General features: G+C 34.2%; 1 long non-coding RNA gene across 1 annotated transcript in view; it reads left to right on the top strand.

The window, feature by feature from the left end:
* LOC105043792 (uncharacterized) overlaps positions 1-399 on the top strand; it is a 916-nt gene extending 517 nt beyond the window's left edge. The window contains exon 3 of the long non-coding RNA XR_012140644.1: positions 75-399. This is a non-coding gene — a long non-coding RNA (uncharacterized lncRNA). The remainder of the gene's footprint in view (positions 1-74) is intronic.
* The last annotated feature ends 6,799 nt before the right edge of the window (positions 400-7,198 follow it).

Here is a 7,198-nt window from a genome sequence, read left to right as displayed (position 1 = left end):
TCACGTTTCAAGAGATTGGCCTGCAAGATTTTCCAAATTTAATTTCATAAAAATACTGACTTGCTGTGTTGAAGGGCAACCTCGGGGGGCGATCACGGCAACCATTATGAGAGTTTCTAGCTCTTCCTCTGTATTTTAACTCTGTTGCTGGGGCAAGATCAAGGGAAAACCGAGGGGTTGGGTTTCTGGAGTTCTTGTCCTGGCTGTTGTAGGTTGGTGAATTGTTTTTGGTTCGTCATCTATTCTTGGTTATCTTCATAAAAAATTTGTACTTTTTATAGTATCTGGCATGTTACAGTTGATGCAACCATCAAACATCAGTCCTTTTGTAATGGGATCTGGAACAGGAAATGCTTAATGAAGCAGAAGCAGGAATTGAGTGATTGAAATATTCGGAAATGAGAAGTATTTAACTGTTATGCATGAAGGCAAGAGACAAGGAAAATTGACAAATACATAGGAGACCGCCAGGAATCCGGTTATTGATGATTTGCCTGAGTAGTTACTTTGTCATGTTTCACTAATAATCTGCTTATTTTTTTGAGTATTTCCGTAGCTATTGCTCTGTTCGATGAAACCTAAATAAATTGGTCGTCTGAATGGTGTTTCTGGAATGCTTTTTTGCAATGAGACACATCTTTTTCCCCTTGTGAATATGCTTTCTTATGAAGGATTACATCTCATAGTTTTTTTTTGTCCTTTTTAAGAGAAGAACTGCATGTTTCTAAAGTAATTTCCTTGTCTTAAAATATCGTACCTTTTAACAAAAGATTCTCAATTTTGCCTTTTTTTTTTTCCCAAGTTATTTTTTAGGTGTTTATGGAATAAACTTAATTCAAATTTATCCGACTGTATGTAACACAAGGCACTCTATCCCTAGCATTCTAGCATGAGGACACATAAAACAACATTCTGTAACCAGAACTTATCTACTCTTCTAGTGACTAACATGAGTTTTTTTTTTTCCCCCCACAGCATGAGTTGGTTTCTCGTGATGTATTTTTCCTCTTATGGTGAGCCCTTTTGCACTCTATCATTCTACTATTTTCTTATTTTGTATTTGAAACAGAGGAAGTTTATATATTATCTATTTGTTATTTCTCCCTCTAAAAGGATATGATGGCTAAGTAAAAGGTTTGAGTAAGAAAACTTATTGATGGTGATCAGATCAAGTTGGTAAAAGGAAGAGGGCCCTTGTCCTTGCTCAAGTTGTAGCATTGTGGCCTTCGCAACCTCTTCGACAACAAGCTTTTCATGCATATGCATGATGTTGGGTTGAAAGAAAAGGCGTGGGCTGCATTCTAAGATTGAATGCTAGCCTAGACTTCTCCCAATATTTCATATACAATCCCAATGACCATCTGATCGCCATCCTGTTTTCTTCGCTGATTAATCCTTCAAGCTGATCCTTCCAGTCTACAACATTTTGTGTTCTTTGCCTTCTTAGTTCTCTTTTATTGAAATTTTGGTGCCTAAGTTGGATTCTGAAATTAATTCTGCTCTTGACTTTTTTGATATTATTGCTGAATTCACCATTTCTTCGTGGTCATTGGATATACTGGACAATATGCGAAAATAATTTTTCTGCAAATTGTTCTTGCTTGTTACATGATTAGTAGGTTTTTGTTTTCAGAGAAATAATGCATGTCTTTAAGAACATGTCCTATTGCTAAGGTACCAGAAACTTCAAGTAAGTATTCTAAAAGTTGTTAATTTGTGTTTATTACTGTAGATTTGTTAGACCACATTGTTGGTGTAACAGCTTGAAGCATAATCATGAGAATAGTATAGTCAAGGCATGAGTTGAGAAAAGCATTGTTTTCTAATCTCTTTACATGATTGGTAGAATTGCTGCAGATGAAAACTAATGCGTGCAAAAGGTTTGGCATATCCTTTGTCTCATATGTTTTAGCCTTTCCAGCGATTTTATGATTTATGTCCTTCCTCTGGTTCTGGATGAGTTTGATCATCATATGTAAAGTTTCCATTACACTGTGAAATGGCTGTGCATTAATGTTGCAAATGTTGGCATGCTAAGTTGTGATCTTATACATCCTTTTCTTTGCTACTGCGTGTTGACATATTGTACCTCCTTTAAGTATTGGCTTAATGTTTATTTTTTCCCTGCTATTACACATTCCCTTTCTTTCCTGCTATTATACATGCACTCCACAAACATGTTGCCGATAATAAATTTCCTTGGAATATCATTAGTTTGTTGCTTATATCAAATAATCTAGAAGCCCTCTTTTTGCATAAAACCAGATGTGCATTACATGGAGGATTGGTATGTTTTCCATTTATGTATCACATCTAGTACTTAAAGAAAGCACGTGCCATTTTGTATCTGAGGTACATTAGACATTATTTACATGATAAGCTATCCAAAATATTGCAAAATTTTCGCCTTCCTGAGGACAGAGACAGGGTATTGGGAACCAACCGGTTATCCATTTTAAACCCATACTTTCTGCCTATGTATTGAATTTATGATTTCCATCGAACTGTAAAACCATTATTTTTGTTTCCAGTGCAACAGTGTGGAGATAAATCCTTCATCTTCAACTCATACATTTCTCAAAACCTATTTTGTTAATAAAAGATGAAGGCAGAAGTATGCTTGTATTTTATGAATGTGATCCCAAGTTTGTAATTCCAATGTTTGTTTCATTAATACGATTTTGTGTTTCATCCTTCCTGTATAATAGTATAAATTTTTGAAATACTCCGTTTACTTGGTCACCGTATTTTGGAGCAAGTTTTTGATGTGCCTGCTTTTGAAAATCAGGTTTTTATTTTCTTCAATTCAGATACATTGATCTTTAGTACACCTTTTGAGTAGTTACTGATGATTTTTTTTTTTTTTTTTCATTTCATAAATTCAATATTGCTTATGAATTGTGTGATTGGAACTACTTTCTGTGATTTTGTCTCCATCCATTTTTTCTTTCTTTATCAATGTCAATTGGTTGGGCTTTCTAATTTACATGGCGATATTCAAGTCTATGCCAGAAAGCAGATATTTTCTCCCACTAGGAGTGCAAAGGATTTGAGCTACAATTAATTAAGTTGGTACTTCGTTCAACAGAGTCTGGTGACTGAAAAGCCCTCCAATTATCTGAAGTAATGCTTTTCTTTTATGGTTTATGTGACTTCCTCAGAACTGGTCGTGTGCTCTCAATGGTAACAATGGCAAGGGGTACTATTTCTTAGGAGGAGGTTACAGAGGTGATTACACAGGATATGGATTTTGCCTGGAACTCCTGATCTACTATTTTAAAGAGTGGCTTCATGTGGGTAGGGAGATTATGATGGTCTAAGCTATTCCACATGGTTACCAGATATCGAAACAGGTGTAAATATGAATATTCAAGGTTGTAAATCTTGCTCAGTGTTAAGCAAGGTTCTCACCGTAAAAAATAAAATAAAATAAAATAGTTCGATTTGTTTATCACAACCATTCATGATTTATCTCATTTAGAGATCTAGTTCAATTATCTAATCTAACGTGCAAGGCTTGTACTCCAAAGTTCGACACAAGTGCATGGCACAACATAAATATATCTTCTTCTTGCATATATTTTGTTATATCTTACTAGGGATATGAGGGGAAATAACCTTACTCTGAAGCAAAGCAAGTTGCAGCGCTCAGCTCTGATACTTTCGGAAGATCCACCAGTTATGACATAAGGCTTCAACACCGACGTATATGATAAAGGTTAATACGCCAATATAGCCTATCAAAGGTATTGTTTTTTAAGTATTAGAGGCTTAGAATGGAGTTAATCACGTTAGATACAAACTTATCAAAGTAAAGTGGAAACAGAAACATTAAAAGAAACCTAGAAATTACCAAAGTCTGTAGGAATCGAATTTAAGCATTAGGTCAAAATGAAATATTCCACTTGGGATTGAATTTAGAAATAAAAACTGTTTTAACATCAGGCGCAAATCTGCCTAAACAAAATGACAAGTTAAAATAACTACTGGGATGTGTGCCACAAGATAGCTTGAGGCAAGGACTAAAAGTAAACAGCAATTTCACTCGTCATCATCCTTGGCACCAGCAGATGCATTCCCCTACTTGTACGCCAGCTTCTTTTACCTTAACCCAGCGTGCAGTCCGGAGTTGCTCACAGACAAAGCAATGCAATTGCAAGATTCTTTCTGTTTCCTCATCTCGCTCTTTCAGAACCATAATTCAAGGACATGGGAATAGTTCTCAGAATCAGATAAATGTCAGAACATGGAAAATCAATTATATTTGGCAGATCACGGTTGCAATGCATCTTGTGGTACTGCACAGGTTCTTTGGTGGGTGCTCTCATTGTTCGATTTGTACGAATGGCATAAAAAGCATGCATCAACAAAAGAATTTCTTTTATTAACTTTAAGAAATCAACCATAAAAAGAAAAATGGTATGTAAGAGGTTTAGTTCTTGCCTGGAGTGCAATGTTTGAGTACCGCAAAGTTGTAAAGATAATCTGAAGGATACTTCCAGTGCACACACTCTCTTGAAAATGGTGGTTGTTCTGCTTCAGGGCTCACACCACAACTAGTAAATCCAATTAATTTTTTAATTCAAAGATATAATTACAACTAAAATAACATCATATATCACATGCTACTTCCCCCTATCTTGTTTTCTATTTGGATGATCTTGTAATCTTCTAATCATGCTCCATATTAGACGAGCAAAGCAATTTTTCCACATGAAGCAGCTCAAATTACTCATTGCCGCCCTCTACATTGGTAACCTTTAGGAAAGCAGATAAGATCCTATGTTGCAACTAAAAAAAGGAGAATACATGTAAAGATAGTATGCTTTTAAGCCCAACCTTACAAACCACTGATCTACCGTACCATGAAATTAAAGATTCTCCAAGCCTCGACTAAAATCGTGGGAAATAAATTAGAATCAAAAGGTTTTCTTCTAGACCCAGATAGAATTGAAATAAAATCTGTCACCCATCGAGTGACAGGTCATCCAAAGGTATTTGGTGGACCACATTCATGCTTCAAAAAGGCTAAACACGTAGATTATGTACCTTTTGAGACGTAGACCCAACCAAGTGGATTGTTTGCTTGCCTCCTGAAATCCAAAGGCGCCCAGGACTGCAAGTGGGACAGGACCAATCAACCATGTCCCCAACTTATGTTGCTGGGACTGTTGGGTTGGACCCATGCTGTCTCTTCTTTGGGCTATCTCATGATCAGGATTAATTACAAGGGGCCATACTTGGTTCTCAATTATATGTTGCTGTTATGATAACTTCTTTTGACTGATTAATTAACGGACCAAGACAAGAACTAAAGTGATGAAACAACAGAAATATCAATGGATTTTAGACATGTTTCTGATGGTAGTGGAATTCATCTCGAGTTATAACATATAAATGCAAATAAGTTATAAAATACAAAGAAATAAAATTAGTTGTAAATTTAATTATAAATTGACATAAAACAAGTTAAATTAAATAATTAAATTATAATTTAATATGTTCTTGTTGTATATTAAAGTAAATTTAATTAGCTCGTTATGACTTTGTCTAATGGTATTACCATCTTGTTGTTATTATCTATTATTTTCTCTTATTTTAGTGAATCACGGTGCCGACCTTTTTCAAGAAAAATTACTACATGGAACAAATAGTTTTTATTTTTGATTTTAAAAATCTAAGTAAAATTGGACTTGACGATTAGGTTTTCACTCTCTTTAACCTAATGGTAAATAATGTTACATACGATTGGATTCAAGATTTGTTTTTTTCACCATATGGAACAAATAGTTTTTATTTTTGATTTTAAAAATCTAAGTTGACTTGATAATCAGGTTTTCACTCTTTCTGACGTGACAGTCAACAATTTAAAATATAATTGGATCTTAAATTTGTTTTTTTCTTATGTTTTGATTAAAAGAGGGTCAAAGCTTAAAAAAAAAAAAAAAAAAAAAAAAAACTACAGACATGAAAAATAAACTCGGACTGAATCTATCTAAACTAGAGTTCTTATTTCAAATATTTCAAATGGTGCGAAAGGGATGGAAAAAAAATTTATATTATCTAGTAATCTTGCTATCCATCAGAAGGTTGATTTGGTCTCATAAGGTGCTAAAAAAAACAACTTGATAATTAGGTTTTCACTCTTTCTAACATGACAGTCAATAACTTTAAGATCCAAGATTTGTTTTTTTCTTATTTTTTATTAAAAAATGGTAAAAACTAAAAAAAATCTAGAAAACTATAGACATGAAAAGTAAACTCTGATTGAATCCGTCTAAACTAGAGTTTTTGTTTCAAATGGTGTGAAAGAAATGGAAGAAAATTTATATTATCCAGTAATCTTGCTATCTATAGAAGGCCAATTTGGTTTTGTAAGGTATTAAAAAAAAAAGGCTTGATAATTAAGTTTTCATTCTTTTTAATATGATAGTCAACAATTTTACATACGATTGGATTCAAGATTTGCTTTTTTTCTTATATTTTGATTAAAAAAGATCAAAACTCCAAAAAATCAAAAAAACTACAGACATAAAAAATGAAGTCCGATGAAATCCATCTAAATTAAAATTTTTGTTTCAAATGGTACGAAAGGGATGGAAGAAAATTTATTTTATCCAATAATCTTGTTATCTATCAAAAGCCGATTTGATTTTGTAAGACGGTGAGAAAAAACAACTTGATAAATAGGTTTTCATTTTCTCTAATATGATAGTTAACAATTTTACATACGTTTGGATCCAAGATTTGCTTTTTGTTATTTGTTTGATTACATGAGGGTCAAAGCTCAAAAAAGTCAACAAAACTATACGCATGGAAAATAAAATTTCGACCGAATCCATCTAACTGGAGTTCTTGTTTCAAATGGTGCGAAAGGGATGGAAGAAAAATCTATATTATCCAGTAATCTTGCTATTCTATCAGAAGGTTGATTTGATTTTGTAAGGTGCCAATGAAAAACCTAATGATGTTAAGCAGTGATTGATATCTACAATATTATACGCGCCCACCGTAGCAGAGTAGCTTGTCGCATGGGGGTCGATCTGCTTCCAATGTACTCCTACAAACAGGAAACCATCTCAAAAGGCCGAAACAGCGTCCCATGGTGCAGCCGACGCGGAAAAGTTCCTCAGGTCCCACAACTACAACGAGTAACCTTGCGTCTAATGTGCTCCGAACGGAACAGCGGATCCCTTGG

The sequence above is a fragment of the Elaeis guineensis genome, chromosome 4 (assembly GCF_000442705.2).
Source record: "Elaeis guineensis isolate ETL-2024a chromosome 4, EG11, whole genome shotgun sequence".
Taxonomy (NCBI): Eukaryota; Viridiplantae; Streptophyta; class Magnoliopsida; order Arecales; family Arecaceae; genus Elaeis; species Elaeis guineensis.
Note: the sequence above shows the minus strand (reverse complement) of the source record. Positions and strands in the feature narration are given on the sequence as shown.